Below are 21,723 nucleotides of genomic sequence, written 5' to 3'. Positions count from 1 at the left end.
TGTAATCCCAGCACTTTGGGAGGCCGAAGCTGATGGATCACGAGGTCAGGAGTTTGAGACCAGCCTGGCCAATATGGTGAAACTCTGTCTCTACTAAAAATACAAAAATTAGCCAGGCGTGGTGGTGCACCTGTAATCCCAGCTACTCAGGAGGCTGAGGCAGAAGAATTGCTTGAACCCGGGAGGTGGAGGTTGCAGTGAGCTGAGATCGCACCACTGCACTACAGCTTGGGCAACGGAGGGAGACTGTCTCAAAAAAAAAAAAAAAGACTCATAGAAGTAGAGAGTAGAATGGTGATTATTAGAGGTTACAGGAGAAGGGTGAACAGGAAAAGAAAGGGGAGAAGTTGACCAAAGGGTATAAAGTTTCAGTTAGACAGGAGGAATAAGCTTTAGTGATCTATTGCACAGAATGATGAGTTAAATAATAATGTCTATTTCAAAATTGTTAAAAGGATAGATTTTAAATATTTCCACCACAAAAAATAAGTATGTGTGGTGATAAAATGTGTTAATTATTTTATCTGGTTTAATAATTTTGCATTGTAAACATATCAAAACATCAATTCAATATATTTGTACATCACAAATGTATTTGTACATCACAAATTTGTACATCACAAACATATACAATTATTATTTGCCAATTGAATATCAAATTTTAAAAATAAATTTTGTAATTCTATAGGATAGAAGTCCAACACAGTTTTACTGGGCTTTAGGGGGCTCTGGGGGGAAAATTCATTGCTTCCTGGGCCCTTCCTCCGTCTTCGAAACCAGTAGCGGTGGTGGAGTCCTTCTCACATTGCATTTCTCTGACCTCTGCCTTCATCACAACGCTCTTTTTCTGTCCCCCTCTTTCACTTGTGTTGTTGTCTTGGTGCTTGTAAAACTGTTTAATTTATTTCTGCTGATTTACATTTGATGTTTATTGTATATGAAAGTGACACTTTTTCATTGCAAAATTTTTAGACAGTAGAGAATTATAAAGAATAAATTAACCTTTCAGCTATGATCTCACTTCATTTTAGTACACATTGTTTTTTCTCCAGACATGTTATTTCTATATATGTATGTTTATATGTATGTGTTTATATATATATATGCTTATTTTCACTCATATTTTACATACTAAATTATAGCCTGATTTTTAAAAATTAAACAATATGGTTAACATTAGTAGACTTAGGTCTACAGTTTAAATATCTGTGTAAAGTCTTACTGTCTAGGTATACAATAATCAATCTCTTATGAATGGACATTAAGGTCATTAACATTTTTATATCTTGTTGGATTTGATTTGCTAACTTTTGTTGAGGATTTTAAAATTTATTTTCATGAGAGATATTGGTGTGTAGTTAGGTTTTTTTTCCTTCTAGTGTCTTCGTTTGGCTTTGGTATTAATGTAATGCTGGCCATATAGAATGAGTTAGGAAGTATTCCCTCTGCTTCTGTTTGATATGCTGAAGCAATTATAGACAATTGGTATAACTTATTTCTTAAATTTTGGTAGAATTCTCCAGTGAACCTATCAGGGTATGGTGCTTCCTGCTTTGGAATGTTACTAATTATTGATTCAATTTCTTTTATAAATATAGACTTATTCAAATTGTCTATTTCTTCTTATGTGAGTTTTGGCAGATTGTGTCTTTCAAGGAATTGGTCCATTTTATCTCGGTTATCAAAATGGTGGATATAAAGTTGTTCATAGTATTTTGTTTAATATCCTTTTAATGTCCATGGTATTTGTAGTGATGTGACTGCTTTCATTTCTAATATTGGTAATAATTTGTGTCCTCTCTTCCTTTTTGTTAGCATGGCTAGAAGTTTATTGATTTTATCAGTCTTTTTATTTTTATTTTTTTCTGAGACAGGGGGTCTTGCTATGTTACCTAGCCTGAACTTAAATTCCTGGACTCACACAATCCTTCCATCTCAGTCTCCTGAGTAGCTGGGACTGCATGCATGCACCACAGTGCTTGGTTTTTATTGATCATTTTAAAGAATCAGCTTTTGATTTCATTGATTTTCTCTATTAATTTCCTATTTTCAATTTCATTGATTTCTTCCACATTAATTTTTATTAATGAAAAATTAATCTGCATTAATTTTTATTATTTGTTTTCTTCTGCTTACTTTAGATTTAATTTGCCCTTTTTCTAGTTTCCTAGGATAGAGGTATAGATGATTCATTTTTTTGTTCCCACAACTTATCAAAACATTTTTATTTTTTCTTTTTTACTTGGTTCAAAATATTCTTTAAATTTCTCTTGTGATTTTTTTCCTTTGACCCATCCCTCTTCCACTTTTAATTGCATTGGGTTGAACTAAATAATCCAAGATAATTTTCCTATTTTAACATAGGCTGATTAGCAACCTTAATCTCATTTACAACCTTAATTTCCCTTTGTCATGTAATCTAACATATTTATGGGTTCTGGAGATTAGGATGTGGACCTAACATTTAGTGGATGAGGAGGCACTATTCTTCTACCACAATGGCTCTTTTAAGAGTTAGTAAGGCAATTTGATCAACCAGATTCACACTAATATGGAAAAGAAGCTTTTGTTAAAAATAAATTGTTAATCAGTTAAATTACAAATCATGACTGAGGGCAATATTAACATTTGTTGCAGCTGGTTCTTCCCAAAAGGTATGTCAGTGGCCCACATGTTGAATGCCCAGTGCCCTCTCTCAGGCTGACTCCTGCCCTGGATAGATGAAAAGATCCAAGACTTACCCAAATTCACCTGTTCTGAGTCCCATTCCTTCAGGACATGTAGTTATATTATCATATCATTCATTAAGAACTCAGCCTCTAGGCCAGGCACAGTGGCTCACACCTGTAATCCCAGCACTTTGGGAGGCCAAGGCGGACAGATCACCTGAAGTCAGGAGTTTTAGACCAGACTGGCTCACATGGGGAAACCCCATCTCTACTACAAATACAAAAATTAGCTGGGGTTGGTGGCACACGCCTATAGTCCCAGCTACTCAGGAGGCTGAGGCAGGAGAATCGCTTGAGCCCGGGAAGCAAAGATTTACTTCATCTCAAAAAAAAAAAAAAAAAACCTCAGTCTAGGGTCACTGTATAGCTAAATGACCTTTAGGAAGTTATTCAATCTAAGATTTCAGTAAAATGGTCTGTTGTGGAGATTAAATATGAAAAAAAAAGTGAAACTCTTAACAAAATGTGTGACACTTAGTGAGCACTCCATAAATTTTCATTAGTCATAGGAGTAGTAGTCGGAGTGGTGATGTTGTAATAGTTAAAATGTTAACGCTCATGTGTTGTTATATAATATCTCAGTGACTCCTGAGGAAACACAATGGCTTTATGCACGGTGTTCAATCCACTCAGTAGGCCCCAGGGGAGGTTGGGCACATCTCTCTAAAGCACGGCAGCTGGAGAGTGTTGACGTAAAGTAAACAGAACGATTTTGTTAAAATCTGTTTTCAATATGGTGCTTGGCATTCACTGAAATAAAAATATCTGCAGCTTAGAGAACAAAGATGTAAAAATCACTGTTCTTTCTGAAAGAAATGACCCCCTAATCGTGGAAGAGTGGCAGGTATGGGGGGAAGTGTCTGGCAAGACTGCTCCCCAAAATCTGACCATAGAGGCAATTGCCTATTCTGTTCCACGTGGTGTCAGGCTGACCTTATGAAGAGAGACAGATTTAATGTCTGCGTCAGAGAAGGAATATTGGTGCTTCCAGCCCAGCAGAGGGAGGTTTTGCTGGCTTCCACCTCAACAAAAGCACTACAAAAAGCCCTAAGAGTCATAACATAAATGTTGGTTATTCTTTGCCTTCATGAGGAAAAATAGAATCATCTAGAAATGGAAGAGAGAAATGTTTTACATTTGAAATGTTTCCAAACTGGTGTTCTTTATTTCATTTTAGGGAACAACTGTGGCTTTTCCATCTTCATTTGATAATTACTTCCTTTGCAAACATCAAACGAATTTTTTCATATGTGGAAGATGGTGCATGAATGATAGCACCCAAAATAATCCTTGCTGTTCTCACATAGCATATGCTCTTTTGATATTTTTAGCATATTGTAGTTGACAAATGAATACTAATCACTGATTTCTCTTCACTCTTTTTCCCTTTCAGGCCCTTGAGGGAAAGCTACTTGATCAAACATCCGATAGTCACAAATTTGAAATCGTGCTTCAGAATCCCAGCACATAGTAAAAGACAACACTGATAATTATACCTGTCAAGAAGCTGTGAACACATAGTGTATAAATTCTTTACCAAGGCAACTCGACACCTTCTTTCTCTGGGCTTGAACCGCCACTGCTCACGTGGGCTTTACTCACATTGACCTTCCATTCACGGCAGTGGGAATTCTCAGTGTGCAGAGGGAGAGGTTTGCTAGTCTGCAAACTGAAACAGTGTAAGAAGAATAAAGTCTGTGACTTTTAAATAAATCACCAGGGCCAAGATTGAGTGAATCTTGGGTCCATAGCTTTTCCAGATATTAGCAAACTCCTCATTAGGCTATAATTCAAACTGCATCAGTTCAAAGGGTATTGCCACGTAACAGAAACCTACACATTGCCCCTTACCCTGACCTGCTCCACAATCCATAGTGCTGAGTTGTCTGAATTGGAATTCCAGTTAATTGCAAGTTCAACCTCTGTTTTCCTCTTGAAAATCGCAAGATATCATAGTATATTTATATTTTCTTCAGGTTCTAGAAGCAGTCGGCTTTTTATTTTGTTTCCACGAATTTTATTATGCATTAATAGAATGGACCAATTTTAGCTCAACTTTCAGTTTGTTAGAAGCAAGGGTAGGAACTCTAGCACTGTAGTTTTTGATCTAATTATTGCTTGTATCTATTATTATTAATTCCAACAGAATATAATGTATATTTATTCTACAAAATATATATTATCAGAGTGCATTCGTTACAACTTAGGTTCTTTTCTTACCAAGTGTTAAGAATCTAGTAAGAGAATACTAGCAAAGGACCTAGCCCCGTGAACAGATTCTCATATGTTATATACACAACCCCACTCTCAATATTTTTTGTTGAGTTTTATACTTTTTGATTGATAAACATTGAAGAAATCTAAACTCTACTGACACTGATGTGCTATCATAGAGGCCGATTTCGTATCTTAAAACTTAGCAAAACTAAATTATATGTGCATATATATTCAAATATTTATGTCACACAAAGTTTAGGTCAATTTCCCCAAATATAAACTAGATATTTTTGGCATGCTAACATAAACAAATATTATTTCTCTTATAATTGGGCAGATGGAAACCAGTGATATCAATATTGTGAATGGCAGATGCCACTTCCTCTAGAGAAAAAAAAATAAAACCACCTACTTTGTTAATATATTCCCATAGGTAAATAGACAGTGAGATATCATCTTTCAGAAAATATCACTCACTAGAAAATAATCTGTTAGAACTACCTTGACAGGTCATAATTTTTGATTTATGGTAAATCTAGGCACCTAAGTCTGATCTTTATGAAATAAATAGAAAGCAATAATTATTTGGGCATTTGAATACCTTAAGCACAGAAATGTATCTGAGAAAAGGATAATTGCTTAGTTGAAGTATTCAAAATAGATCAGGAAACCAGAGGCAAATATTTGAATATTCCTTATTCTCAAATACAGAAATTGATTCCCCAAGATACAATACAATTGGACCCTTCAGATAATCCCCCAAAATAGAAATGTATGAAGCTCAGTTTAGACTGTCTTCTTGCAAATAAAACAAAACCAATCAAAACTACCCAGCACATTTTATTATGCCCTGTTGGGTGATAGTATTGTCAATACCAGGTTTTCCCTGCTCTTCACAATGCATCCCTCACCAGAGGAAAAACAGCAAGGAAACTAGGACGTTCGCTAATTTCAACAATGCCCCACTGTGGTAACAGATTCCCATCCTTGAATACATATCATTTTTTACTAGAGACAACGGGGGTGGTGGGGTGGGGTCAGTGAGGACCCTGAATGTTATGTAAAATTGATTTACAAAATAGACAAGCATGATAAAAGGGAACGAATGGAGACGATGTATTATTCAGTTTGAAAGAGATAGTTCACATTTTTATAAGAAAAATTTAATAAAACATATATTTTAGTTATCATTTAACAAAGATATATTAAAGCTATTCAGGCAATGCCACAGGATTCTCATAAAGGGAAATCATTGAACCCTTGCCATGAGAAAATGGTCATTTCAACACATTTCAATACCTTGTATAAATTTGGAGCTTAAGGTGAGTGAGTATGTTTTCACTTAGTCATAAGTGTTTGTTCAATATTAAAGTTATCATATGGTTTCACATCAATACAAATATTGTCACAGTGTTACAGAAACAACTATCAAGTGGTAAGATAGCTTACATTTGTGTTTTCTAGAAGCCTTTGTATTTATGCTTCATTTGCTTAATGCTAAGTGTTGATAAAGGTATGCCAGATTGTTTGTCAAAGTAAAGAGGCAATCCATCACACCTAGGACATCTAAGGACGGATTATACTTCAGAGTGGTCTCATATACAAATGACCATTCTCCTTCAGTAAAATCTTGTTGGTTGAAATGTAAGCCTTTTCCTAAAGCTTTAATCAGAAGTAGCGATCACTAAGACTTAAGCCACTTGTGGTTCTCCTAAGTTTCACTGAAACCAGAAGAAGATGGAAAAAATTACCACAACTTGTATTATACTAATTATCGTCATTATTAATGATCATATTAGAGCCACTGACATGTCCCAGATTATATTAAACTAAAAACCTGCATTGTTCTGACATGGAGCTCAATTCAATGTAATAAACAAATTAGGTATTAAAAGTCAAAATTTTAAAAAACTGCTACGATATCAACAGAAATCCTGGTGAAATTTAATTTTTTCCCGTTTTTAGGTCAGCGGTCAGTGGGATAGATTTTTCTAAACTTTTTCCTGCTATGATTTTGAAGACAAATACATGGAGTAGAGTTCAGTAAAAGAGAGCTTTCAAGCCTTTTCACTGGAACATTTGCATTTTGATTCTGTTGTCATTTGAAACAGAACATCTGCAGGGAGATAATGAGCTTAAGTTACAATTGACTTTGGAAAGAACAACAGACTTGTGTTTCCTCAATCATGTAGTCAATAGGGAATTCTCCAGTTATGTGAACAATCACAATCTTTTAAGACAATACTTAGATCTAAATGCAAAATCTAGCATGCATAGGCTTTTTAAGGATTTTAGGCTGTCTCCAAAGAACTTGGCTCAAGATGGATTACACAATTTACAAATGCAGTTTTCAACTGTGACATCAAACTGATCTTATCTCATTTCCTGTTACTCAGCTGTGCCTGTAGGACTCCAAGAGGTGAAATATTTTGTCTACATTGTTTTAAACATCTATAGATATGTGTGGATGTGTGAATAATGCCAGAATTTCTCATCTTTTAGCTAGTTTGTTTTTATCATACAGACACAGTCTGTTCATAAGACCAGCTTTAGACAACATAGAACTCAATGCTCTGAAGATTCAGGGAGGCCAACACGGAAAAGATCTTCCAAAATTCGGGGTGATCTGACCCATCTCATCCCTCTCTAGCTGGAAACCTCTATAGAGAAAGGGCTGTGACTGCCTTGACCTCTGTCTGGCACAACGTAGGTACTCAGTATTTGTTGGATGAATAAATGACTGAAACAATGAATAGACAAAAAAATGGATTTTACCTTCTGAAAATCTCACAGATTTTACCAGCTTATATTATACTGATTGTCACTATGATTTCTAAATTTCATGGTTGGAACCATAATTGAGTCTTTATAAAAACTTTTTAGATGTATGAATTTGGAATTTCATTAATTAAAGACTTCAAAGATTTGAGGACATTTGAACAGTGGATAAGGAACAACGTTTGGGGATACAGAGTTTTTACGCTGAGTTGAACTCAACCTTTCTAGTTCTTTATACAAGCTTTCTGAATTATCTGGCAGGAATGATTCAAACATAAAGCCCCATTTTTAAATTTTATAAAAGATGTTGTCATTTTTATATAAAAAGATCATTATGCATATTATCCCTTTGATATTTATTAACAACCGTTCTCTAAGAAATTCATAATAATTGGAGACACCATCCCTAAATCTCTTCCTACTTTCAAAAGATCACTTATCCTTTCATATTTGATTCCTAGAATATACTAAGCTGAAGTTTAATCACACACTTATTCAGATGTTTCCATGTGTTTATTCATTTAACAAATATGTATTGTGTACCTAGTGCATGCTAGGTTCTGGAAATGCAACAGCAAACAAAACAGACACAATCCCTTGTGGAGTTTACTGTGAGAAACTCTCCCACATTTACCCTAGCAATAACTAGAGAGTTTACTGTCCACTGGGTCCTCTTCACACCTGATAGAGAAAATAAAATTCCTCACCCCATGGAAATCATGAAATACTCCCTGCACGGATTTATGTGAGCTTGCTTTTATAAAGACACTGCTCAAAAATGCTGCTTAGTTTATCTGTAAACCACAGTTATACCCCAGTGAGGTAGGTAAGTAATTTATTCATAACTAACATTTATGCAGCTCTATTTTCTAGCTACTGTGCTGAGTGCTTTTATGGACTATCTCATTAAATCCCTTCAACAATTCTATTCAGTAGGTTCCATTTTATAGATAAAAAAACTGAAGCACAGATATATTATGTGACTTGTCCAAGGCCACACAGCTAGCAGGTGGAACCGGGATTTGAACCCAAACAGTCTGACACAAGCGCTCATGTGTCTAATCATTACCTGTGGTTTGGGGGGACACCATTACACTGAAATGAATGAGTCACTAAGGGAGTCACTGTATATAAAATACTTGGAAATTGTAAAGTAATATACAAAAGATATTAACGAAGTATTATTCATGGTAAACAAATCACATCAGTAGCAAATACAGGGTGAGAACTCAATCTTACGTTATAGTTCTTAAGAAGAATATGTGAAGCCAGGAACATGGTTAAAGGTATAGATCAGAAAATTTCTGACGTGATAAATATTTCAGTGACTTTTCAGATTTATTTCTTGTTAGCCACTGTGTCTATTTGGTGCTACAAAAACTGAAAGAAACAAAATCCCTGATATAAGGGCTTATAACAAATACACAGTTTGGAGATGAACTAAGGATATTTTACATTTATGGGGAAGGATTGGACAATAGTATCATTTTCTCACCACTTGCATGTACATCATGTCTTTCCAGTTGTTTTCATTATTTTTCTGAAAAAGCTGCAAAATTGTGCAGTGGTTCAACCTGACCAAAGTGGTATTATGCTGCTGGGAAGTAAAAGTATTAGACACCAAACTGGAAGTATTGTTTTCATTATCAAATGACTTTAAGTTCTTTTAAAGCATCGATGTAAAATAATTTTTATATACTGAAGACACCTGAATATTGGGATGCTAAATTTTCTTGGGTTTCTCCATTCCTGACCACACAGTGGTGTCATTCTATTGAGGGCTTAGATTCTGTAAAGGAAAAGACGTTTTTTTTTTTTGTTTTTTTTTTTTTCCGCTTTCTAGTCTCAAACTCAATATAGAACACTTCTGTGACCAAATGTAAAGGTTTCCCCACCCACCCCCGCCCCAACAATTTTCCAAGCAGGTACCAACTGGATATCCTATAATTCAATTCAATTCTGAAACTATTTACTTGAAGATAGTGAAGATTCCACAGATTGAGGGCTCAGTCTCACAACACTTAGCTTACTTAAGATGCCAATTGCAAGTAGTAGGTTGTCACCTGTCCTTTGACTGACTGGAGACAGAGGTTCCCACAAGCCCTTCCTTGGGTTCAGCTGGGACAGCTCAGAAAACTGAGGAAAACACCTACTTAGTTTACTGGCTTATTATAAAAGATATCATAAAGGGAATTTTTACCCTGTTCAAATAATATGGTCATATAGTTACCAGGAACCTATATTCAGGAATGCTTATTAGTGTCCTTTCCATCCTTTAATGAACCTCCTTGAAGACACAAGATTCTAGGATTTTGCTTGCTTATGAAGTTTTCAGAAACTGCATCAGAATTAAGCAATTAACTGTGGAAATGACTTAAGATAGGCATAAGGACACAATCCACAAGGAAATTTGGTTATTTCTGTATCTACAATAATTTAACATATTAACCATAGTTATGAGTGATAGTCTATACCCAGACATATCAGAATTTTAAGAATGCCATACAATTTTGGAACATATATTAATAACATATTTATGAAATACAACTCAAAGAAGGTTAAACATCATTTCTTATTTGATAAGACTTCCCATGTAATTTAACACATCAAATAATTCTATTTCTCTCGCCTTTGGATGCTGCAGGGACCTTCTCTAGCATCCTAACTTTAGGGGTCAAAAAAAAAAAGACTTAATTATGAAGATGAAATTTGATTTTAGGAAACCTGTCAAATACGTGTTTTAAAACACTTAACCAAAATAGAATCACAGGTCACAGTAAAATAATGATCATTCATGTAGCCAAAATAATAATTTAAAGATTTTCAAAAAAAGCAAAAACTTTTATACTTTGAAAGAAGACCCGGTTTTCCAAACAATCAAAATACCTGAGAGATATAGCATGAGATGGAATATGTCTCTCTCTCTTATCACTGTTTCTTATTTTTTGCTTTTTACTCAAAATGTGAACAAAAACATTTTACTGACATGTTAACACTACATTAAATTTTTGTTCAAAACAGAAAACCAAATTTTACTTTTGGATTAGTATATTATCAACACTAAAGCTAATTGTAATAAAACCTTTTAAATCTATCAGATCTGTCATCTTTTAGCCACACAAGATTTTCATACACGCTTTTTGTTTTACATTTTCTCGCTCTTCCAAATTCTCTATATTCATTTAGTTTTACCTATTTTGTATCCAATTTGAAATTTTTAAGAAACTTCCACACTAGACAACATTTTTTTTATGTCAACACACATTTTTATGCCTTTACAACTTTCCTCACCAAAAGCATATCTTGCTTTTGTTTATACATTCTGTATAAATAATTGTTTTTTTCATATCTAGTAGTTTTAATTACATATATTAACTACAATTTTAACTCTCAGTAACCTAATTTCTAGTGAAAATATTAGGAAGAGAGGGGCAGTTCCAACATGGCCGAATAGGAACAGCTCCAGTCTACAGCTCCCAGCATGAGCAACACAGAAGATGGGTGATTTCTCCATTTCCAACTGAGGTACCAGGTTCATCTCACTGGGACCTGTCAGAGAGTGGGTGCAGGACAGTGGGTGCAGCCCACCGAGTGTGAGCCGAAGCTGGGTGAGGCATCACCTCACCAGGGAAGCCTAAGGGGTCAGGGAATTCCCTTTCCTAGCCAAGGGAAGCTGTGACAGATGGCACATGGAAAATCAGGTCACTCCCACCCTAATACTGTGCTTTTCCAACAGTCTTAGCAAACGACACACCAGGAGATTATATCCTGTGCCTGGCTTGGAGGGTCCCACGCCCACAGAGCCTCACTCACTGCTAGCACAACAGTCTTGAGAATTGCAAGGTGGCAGTGCAGCTGGGGGAGGGACACCCACCATTGCCGAGGCTTGAGTAGTTGAACAAAGGGGCCGGGAAGCTTGAACTGGGTGGAACCCTCCACAGCTCAAGGAGGCCTGCCTGCTTCTGTAGACTCCACCTCTGTGGGGGAGTGCATAGCTGAACAAAAGGCAGCAGAAACTTCTGCAGACTTAAATGTCCCTGTCTGACAGCTTTGAAGAGAGTAGTGGTTCTCTCAGCATGGAATTTGAGATCTGAGAACGGACAGACTGCCTCCTCAAGTGGGTCCCTGACCCCCAAGTAACCTAACTGGGAGGCACCCCCCAGTAGAGGCAGACTGACACCTCACATGGCCGGGTACCCCTCTGAGACAAAGCTTCCAGAGGAATGATCAGGCAGCAACACTTGCTGTTCAGCAATATTCACTGTTCTGCAGCCTCCGCTGCTAATACCCAGGCAAACAGGGTCTGGAGTGGACCTCCAGCAAAGTCCAACAGACCTGCAGCTGAGGTCCTGACTGTTAGAAGGAAAACTAACAAACAGAAAGGACATCCACACCAAAACCCCATCTGCACATCACCATCACCAAAGACCAAAGGCAGATAAAACCACAAAGATGGTGAAAAAACAGAGCAGAAAAGCTGAAAATTCTAAAAATCAGAGTGCCTCTCCCCCTCCAAAGGAACACAGCTCCTCACCAGCAATGGAACAAAGCTGGAAGGAGAATGACTTTGACGAGTTGAGAGAAGAAGGCTTCAGATGATCAAACATCTCTGAGCTAATGGAGGAAGTTTGAACCCATCGCAAAGAAGCTAAAAACCTTGAAAAAAGATTAGATGAATGGCTAACTAGAATAACCAGTGTAGAGAAGTCCTTAAATGACCTGATAGAACTGAAAACTATGGCACGAGAACTATGTGATGAATGCACAGGCTTCAGTAGCCGATTCAATCAACTGGAAGAAAAGCTATCAGTGATTGAAGATCAAATGAATGAAATGAAGTGAGAAGAGAAGTTTAGAGAAAAAAGAGTAAAAAGAAACAAAAATATTAGGAAGAAATTTTGAACTGATTTATATCAGTATTTATAGATAAAAACAAGTTTATAATTTTTAGAAAGACATTTTCCTAAATTATTGTTAACAGATCTAAGTATATTTAGCTTTTCTATACCACATAAAAATAATATGTCAAGGTATATGGACTTAAACTCATGCCTGATAACTAATATTTCAGGATTTTACCTTGTTTAAAAATGACTCAGGCATTTTATGACTATTAATTTAACAAAAGTCGACTTTAAAATCTCAAATTCCTGAAAATAATTTTGAAACTATGGCATAAATACCCTACCTAATGTCTTTCTCAGTTACCCTGGGTTCCAAATAGCCACGTGGCACCCAAGAGGACTATGAAAAGCAGGGCTTGAGTCCTGTATTTACATACCAGGTATTGAGGTCAGGGTAAAAGACACAGCCAGGGAGAAAATGCTTGGAGGATGGAACCCCTCGCGAATAGCCAGGAGGCAAAGCTGAGACAAGGAAGAAGGGTCCATATTGGGCCTGCCTCTGTCTTGTAGCTGCTGGTCTAGGTACTGAGAACATGTTGCCATGCCTCACCGTGGCCACCTACCCAGACTCTCAAATCCAGAGGTTCAACCAAAAACAAACTTGCAGTCAAATCAAGCAAGTACTGAATTATATTTAACTGATAATTTTGAAGCCATTCCTATTTTACCAACAATTTTTAAAACTAGCTTTTTTTCCCAAAATATTGTCACATACACATAATGTATATGGACATACAAACACAGACAGAAGCAGATCTTACAGATTTTATAAAGGATTCTCATTTGCCAAACTCTAAGTGGATTTCCCCCCTTCAGCCTATCAATCTTCCAATTACCTGTTTCATTGTTCTAAGCAATTGTTAAGTAGGCAACAAATTGGTATGTCTAAAGGCACAATTCTTATGTGAAACAAGATTTGTATTTCAAAAGCACAGAGCTAAAACTTTAGGCCTACATATTGTATCATTTGCTCAAACCAAGGAAAAACTGGTGTAAGTAAAAGTTCAGTTAAGTCAAGATGTGAGAAAAACACCTGAAACGAAGGTGTGACTTGTCATACCTAAAACAATGTTTAAGAGTTTCTAATGTACATAGACAGAGCTCTTACAAATGGAGATTTCCTTTATAGATGTAAATTGCTTTTACAAACGTCTTTCAAGACAGCTGGTTAAGTGCCAGGTAGGTGTATTTTAGTTTGATAGATGGACTTTTTAATTTAGCTACTTTTTCTTAGCTAAAATTACTGAGTTCAGGGTGGAGTACATTAAGGAATAGGACAAAGAAAGCATTCTCTATACCTGAACTCAGTATAGATAGATCTGAAAAAGAAGCAAACCTACTTTACTGAGTATCTTTCTTTTGTAAAGACTTTATCTAGGATAGCTTTCTTTTCACCTTTGGGATGGAATAGTAACTGCATTAGTCAGGGTTCTCCAGAGGGACAGAACTAATAGAATATGTGTGTGTGCGCATGTGTGTGTGTGTGTGTATGAGTGTGTATGAGAATTTATTAAGTATTAATTCACATGATTACAAGGCCCACAATAGGCCACCTGCAAGCTGAGGAGCAAGGAAAGCCAGTTTGAGTCCCCAAAACTGAAGAACTTGTAGTCCAATGTTCAAGGGCAGGAAGGGTCCAGCATGGGAGAAAGATGTAGGCTGGGAGGCTAGGCCAGTCTAGTCTTTTCACTTTTTGTTTGTTTGTTTGTTTGTTTGTTGTTTTTTGTTTCTGCCTGTGTTATATTCTAGTCATTCTGGCAGCTGATTAGATGGTGCCCACCCAGATCAAGGGTGGGTCTGCCTTTCCCAGCTCACTAACTCAAATGTTAATTTTCTTTGGCAACACCCTCACAGACATACCCAGGATCAATCCAATCAAGTATTAACCATCTCAGTATTAACCATCACAGTAACTAAGCCAAAATGTTAGCAGTTTCCATTTTTCTTATCAATTAGTTGTTTGAGCTTTTCATTTGCCTTTAAGCAAAAGTCTTTTTTTTTTTTTTTTTTTTTTTAAATCCTCCATGGATGAGACTAATTAGGGGGCCCTCACTTTCAAATGCACTTCTTAAAGTGCAATGTTGTTCACTTGGAATGTTCCACTCTAATTTTAAACTATCTTTAGTAAGATTTTGACATTTCTATAACCATTTGCTGCTTCTGGGGCCTAATACTTTTTACGTGTAAATGTAGGCATAGCTAGAAGGTAGACTACTCAGATCTTAAGAAATTAAGGATCCCATTTTTACTCTGAATCTTGGCTTTGACTCTCAGATCTCCTTGATCAATTTAACCAATAAGTTTTCCATACCCAAATGCCCAGGAAAAATAAACAAAAATCTCTGTCAATTTATGAAAGCTGAAGTTTGCATCCCCTGTAGTATAACCATTTAATCCTAGTTTCTCTCTGACCCAGTCAGACACCTAAGGCCTCTAACTAGATCCAATTCAGTTATTAAAAGAGCTAATCTGATTCTGGGCCCAGCCCAATTTATGTTACAACTTCCAACCCGGTTTGGATCAGAAATTTACTCAAACTCAGAAAGCCTCAAAACACAAATCTGTGGGGCTTCAGAATTCAAGGGAGAACTAACCAATAATCCCCAGTTTCTACAAGAAAACAGTAGACACAATGGGCCCAGCAGGTACCTTGCTTGGTCACTCAGTGCTCCTGGGGGTCACTGGAAGCTTTTCTTTGGATCCCACTTCTGACACCATCTGTAAAAAGAGAAAATCCTTAGACAAATCAAATTTGATAGAGTTTAATCGAACAAATAATATTTCAGGAATTGAGCAGCCTCCCAAGCAAAAGTAGGCTTAGAGAGACTCCAGCACAACTATGTGATAGAGGAAGATTTAGGGGCAGAACAAGGAAAATGACATGCAGAAAATGGAAGTGAGGTACAGGAACAGCCAGATTGTATACAGCTCAGCATTTACCCTATTTGAACATAGGGTAAAAACTATTGAACATGGTTTTAATAGATGGAACTTGATGATTGCCGTAAGAGTAGGTTACAGTGTGTTTACATGTCGATTTAGGTTAGGTTACAGTTCACTGTGTATGCAGAAATCTTTAGGCTGAATTTTAAATATATAAAGAGGCAGCTTTAGGCTAAACTTAACAACTAGCACAGCTCTGTGGTACAAGATATCTACCATGACTACATCAGATTATGACCCAGATTATGAAATTTGAAAGCAAATTTCAAAGTATTTGCTTAGAGTGTGTGTGTGTGTGTGTGTGTGTGTGTGTGTGTGTATGATGAGGGGATGAGGGACTGGGCAAAGTTCAGTGATAAGCTAACATGCTAACTAACATTAGGGAGTAGTATGGTTTGAAATGTGTATTTCTCTACTAAATGGCACTGCTTTTCTAGCCTTATTAATCTTGCAGTCCAAATTGACCACTACCTATTCCTGGAAACTGTCCCAAACTTTCTTTCTTCTTAGATTTTGATTATTCCTGAAACAGCTCTTTGATTCCTCAGAAAAAAAAAATCCTCAACATAAAAGGCCCATTTCAAATAGCCTCTCTTCTAAGAAGATTTTTCTAATTTTTTTCAAACCTGACATTATCTATTCCATCATCAAACCCCACTTGTGATATTTGTTATTTGTAACCCCTCTTCAGCATTTTTCTTAGCTTGTCTTATAGTGGACACATCTGTGTCTTTGTCAGTCATTTTAATTTCTTCCGTAGTAATTACCTACCAAGTGGGTGCTTAATATTACTTAAAATGAATTTTCTTTCACCTATCAACTTTATAGAATGGCTGCTGGATTATTTTGGGTCTATCTCAGTTCTCTATAGCTCACTCACAAAGTTCATCTGGGTTGAGAACTCAACACCACACACTTTTAAAAAAGAAAAGAGCCTTAATTATTATTATTATTATTATTATTTTACAAAGAGGAGATAAAGAATGTAAAGATAAAAGTGGTCATCCTTATCTCTTATTCCCTGGTTGTTCTGATCTTATTCTTAGCCTCAGGATGAATGTAGAGGTTAATGTAAATATTAACCATATTAATATTAAATACTCAATCCCCCCACCAAATGACTTTACTATAGATACATATTTGGTTGCTTATTCCATGGGAGAATTCCATGGTGTAAAGTGAGTTTTAAATTAGCAAGGTGGGCACAATACTACTACTTCCATATGCCTAAGTCTGTATTAATGGTCCTGCCTATTGCCACTGCCCATCACAACACAAACCCCACTTACACTACATTAGTTCTCCTCTGTCCCTAAGCCATCATATTAGGGACAGGAGATTGTGAGACTAATTACTGTTGTCTCGGCTACAGCCTATCAAGGAAGATAAAAAGCGATCATCAAAATCAAAACATTTCTTCAGCTTTAGCCCACATTGCGTTCATCTGTGTTGCTAACACAAAATTTTATCTGAGTTTTAACCTTTATATACCATACATATTCAACAACTAACTTAAACATTATATTAATTTGCTCCTTCTCCCACCTCCCCCACACCAAGGATAGAAAACATATCTTGAAGGAAAATTCTCATACATGAGAACTAATATCTAATTTTTTCATCCTTTAAGTTATAGTGATTACAATCACAAATTCAAGGACTATCCCACACAAACAACATAATTCTGAAGAGTTTAATTGCTACCTGTTCCATAAATCTTTTCTTCCTGTGAGTTTTTGTTTATTAGCTGTATTTTTGTACATAATAGGGTTGTAAGAGTGAGAGGCTGACTACAGAGAAGGGGACCCATAGAACGTCTAGACCTGGATTTTTGTAACACAACAATACAGCGTCTAGTTCTCAGCTTTGCAGATCCAGCTTTTCTGATTTTTTTTTTTTTTTTTCTGGGAAACCCAAAGAGACAGTCTCATTTAGCACTAGGTTTTTCAGAATAATTATTACTAGCACCCCTTTTGCTCTCAGAAGTGTCCCAATATAGACAACACATTATGTGGTCAACATATCTATAGGTGATCTAGCACTGGAGAATCGTTCATATTAGCCTGCCTCAGTTCACAAGATACTTAGGATTCTTTTCTTTTTGCAGTTAACCAAAACACAACTCACTTGAGCTTGAAAAGAAAAAAAAAAAAAAGAAGAGAGAATCAATTACTTCCAAAGCAGGACAGATCCAGGTATCAGTATCTCAGTGTTGACAGAATTCTCACCTCTTCCTACCCCTCTGTCTTCCTCGGTGCTGCTTGTCTCTCCTCTTTTTGATCGTAGCTCTTGTTCTCTCCCACTGCAGTCATTTTCTCTCCTTTGGATGTTCCTCTCCTAGTCTCTATTCCATTCTTATAGTTCTTCATCTAAAAGAAAAACCAGGTCAGGCGCGTTGGCTCAAGTCTGTAATCCCAGCACTTTGGGAGGCCGAGACGGGCGGATCACGAGGTCAGGAGATCGAGACCATCCTGGCTAACACGGTGAAACCCCGTCTCTACTAAAAAGTACAAAAAACTAGCCGGCCGAGGTGGCGGGCGTCTGTAATCCCAGCTACTCAGGAGGCTGAGGCAGGAGAATGGCGTAAACCCGGGAGGCGGAGCTTGCAGTGAGGTGAGACCGGGCCACTGCACTCCAGCCCAGGCAACAGAGCGAGACTCCGTCTCAAAAAAAAAAAAAAAAAGAAAAGAAAGAAAAACCAGACTCTTTCCCTCAGTGCCTATATCTTACAGGGTAGTCTCTGAATGACTTGGGTCTGGTGCTCACTTCTTAAGGAGATTATTACAGGAAATGGTAGCATGACTGGACAGGTCTGGGATATATCCTTATACCTCTTGGATGTCAACTTACTAGCTGTAGGAAAAGCAAGATGAGTAGGACACTAACACCTCTAATAGAAAACAAGTTAAGAAAAAAACTAAAAAAGGACACAAATATCAAAATGGGGTTCAATTATAGGGGAGATAACGCATCACTTGAGGAAATTAGAAAAATCTTGGAAGAGATGCCAATTGAAATAGATGCTAAAAGTTGAGTGAGATTTGACAGTATGAAAGGAGTCTGAAATAGCACTGAGATAGACATTGACAAGAGGAAGATTGCTCTCCAAAAGTTTGGCTTAAAATAAGAATCATTTATTTTGTTATTCATCCTGAAAGTCACAAAATTAGGCTGAGATCAGCTGGGCTGTTCTGGGCTTGACTGGCTGGGCTTCCCCATGTGATTGTAATCAATTACCCATCAGCTGAGCAGCTCTGTTTCTGGGGTTGGCTGACTTCCAATTGAAGTGACTCAGCTTTCTTCTCCATGGTCTATTACCCTCAGTAGGCTAGTTTGGGCTTGTTCTCATAATAGAGGAAAAAATCTCAAGAGAGACCAAAAGTCCACAAGACCTTCTGAGAGTCAGGCTCAAACTGGTAAAATGTCATTTCTATCACATTTTATTGGCTAAACCAAGTCACAAGTCCAGCCCAGAGTCAGCAATTGGGGGAAAAGTCTCTACCTCTTGATCATTGTAAAGGTATTTATACACAGAAGAACAGAAAATTGGGCCACTTTTGCAATCTACAGCAGTATTTTACTGAAATAAGATAATTAGAAAAGTATTTTAGGTAGACAAAGCTATACTTAACAGCTAACATTTATCAAGTTGTTGTATTTTTTTTTCTCTAATTTTATTTTTATCCTGACCTTTATCTTTTGTCAGAATACTTCTTTATTTTGTCTTACAGCCTAATGCTAAAGTGTCTGACCCATGACCAGGTGTTCTTCTCACAGGAAACTTGTTTATACTGGCAGATGCCCTTGTGACTCTCAGACCTGTGAATAGTTTATTCCTAGCAAGATAGCCACTCTGTAGGAGAGCCCTGACTGGAAAAAAAGTTAGGTTCGGGTGTTTTGGCCATGTGAGATGCAGAAGAGGCACCACAACAAAACACATGGTATATTAGTCCGTTTTCACACTGCTAATAAAGACATACCCGAGACTGGGTAACTTATACAGGATAGATGTTTAATGGACTCACAGTTCCACATGGATGGGAGCCCTCACAATCATGGTGGAAGGCAAGGAGGAACAAGTCATACCTTACATGGATGGCAGCAGGCAAAGAGAGAGCTTGTGCAGGGAAACTCCCCTTTTTAAAAACCATCAGATCTCGTAAGACTTATTCACTATCACGAGAACAGCACAGGAAAGATCCACCCCCAAGATTCAGTTACCTCCCACTGGGTCCCTCCCACCACATGTGGGAATTGTGGGAGCTACAAGTCAAGATGAAATTTGGATAGGGACAGAGCCAAACCATATCACATGGAATAATAGAAGCAGTTTTGTTACTTACATATACCCTAGAGAGAAGACAGCAGTACACTTTTCAGGACCAACAGGAAGGAGAGAGTCCAGGACACACACACTCAACTGTCAAGTGGGGAACAAGAGAGAGAGAGAGTGAGAGACCTGAGAGTCAAAGCCTTTATTGGGGTCCAGGTCATTTCCTAGGTGGTTTTCTGGTGGGGAGTTATAACTAGTGGATTTAAGAGCAAGTGGGCAAGAGTTCAATGCAGACCTCCAGTGACTGAGAGGTGCCCTCTGTGGACTATCTACAAAGTATATGCTGCATGTGGGAGTGGGTGGAGCAAGTAAAGTAGGTTGAATGTAACTAACTCATAGGGAAGTAGTCACCAGGAGGCAGTTAATGAGACAGATATCTGAATGAAACACCTTGAAAAACTGGGAAGAGGTGGAGAACTGAAAACTCTGTCAAGGGTGACTAAGCTCTGCCTCTTGTATGAGAAAGTCAAACCTATTGACTCATTGAATATGGAAAATTAAACCATTTATATTCAAAATGGATGTTGAAGCAACATACAATGATAAGAATTCAGTATATTTGTACTTACTATGCGTCAAGTACTGTTCTAAGAACTTCACATATATTAACAGATTTTAATTATTGTGACATCCTTTATTTCAGAGAAACAGACTACTTGCATATGAAAGTCTAGGCAGGGCTTACTAATAGTAAAGGAAACCTAGCTGGGTACAAACTTAGGAATTCCCTGCATCCTGGGCTGTTGCTTCTCATTAGAAGTTAAGCTACCCAGCATAGTCACTGCTTGGGTTCCCAGCTGCCTATGAAGAATGTGACAACTAATAGGATAGTTTTAACTTTTTTCTTTCAATCCAAATGCAATCTACTGAGGCAAATATAATATGATATTATATGTTATAAGATCTCATGTTCACATATGAGAGTAATATGTTTTTATTGAGCCAGAATTACAGCTAAGATTCGAAGACGAAATAGAAATTAACCATGTATTCCCATACTCTAAAGAAAGCCATTGTATTAGTCCATTCTCACTCTGCTAGGAAGAAATACTTGAGACTGGGTAATTGCCAAAGGGAAGAGGTTTAGTTGACTCATAGTTACACATTGCTGGGGAGGCCTCAGGAAACATCATGGCAGAAGGCAAAGGAGACGCAGGCACCTTCTTCACAGGGCAGCAGGGCAGAATGAGTATGTGCAGGGGAAATGCCAAATGATTATAAAACCATCAGATCTCACAAGAACTCACTCACTATCATGAGAACAGCGTGGAAGAAACTACCCCCATGATCCAATTACCTCCACCTGGACCTGTCCTTGACAAGTAGGGATTACGGGGATTACAATTTGAGGTAAGATTTCGGTGGAGACACAGAGTCAAGCCATATCATCCCTATACTATCTAAAAATAATAGCATTGGGCTCATTCAATTCAAAGCACCATCCCTTTTCCATATATCAGATCAACAGAGAAATAAATGTGTAAGAAATGATGTTTTTGGGAGAGGTTTTTCTATCTCCACCTTCACTCTTGTCCAGCCCAAGTTATGTGAAGGAGAGGAGCTTAAAGATAAACTATCAGAAAAATTTAGTGGGGTTAACACTGGATCACCCAGATTCATAAAGTAAATATTACTAGCTCTAAAGAGAGAGAGAGACTGGAATATAATTAGAGTGGGGAAACTACAGTACATCACTCTCAGCATTAGTATCTAGACAGAAAATCAACAAAGAGACATTGGATTTAAACTGAACTTCAGACCAAATGGACCTAACAGATGTTTATAGAACATTCCATCCAACAACTGAAGAATATACATT

The 21,723-nt window shown here is 37.2% G+C and overlaps 1 protein-coding gene across 2 annotated transcripts in view; it reads left to right on the top strand.

Annotated features, from left to right (window-relative positions):
* LIN7A (lin-7 homolog A, crumbs cell polarity complex component) overlaps positions 1–4,442 on the top strand; it is a 150,652-nt gene extending 146,210 nt beyond the window's left edge. For both annotated transcript variants that reach the window (XM_008004124.3, XM_037987639.2), the window contains one exon: positions 4,123–4,442. The gene's annotated coding sequence lies outside the window, so the exon portion shown is untranslated. The remainder of the gene's footprint in view (positions 1–4,122) is intronic.
* The last annotated feature ends 17,281 nt before the right edge of the window (positions 4,443–21,723 follow it).

Source organism: Chlorocebus sabaeus, chromosome 11, assembly GCF_047675955.1.
Source record: "Chlorocebus sabaeus isolate Y175 chromosome 11, mChlSab1.0.hap1, whole genome shotgun sequence".
NCBI lineage: Eukaryota > Metazoa > Chordata > Mammalia > Primates > Cercopithecidae > Chlorocebus > Chlorocebus sabaeus.
Note: the sequence above shows the minus strand (reverse complement) of the source record. Positions and strands in the feature narration are given on the sequence as shown.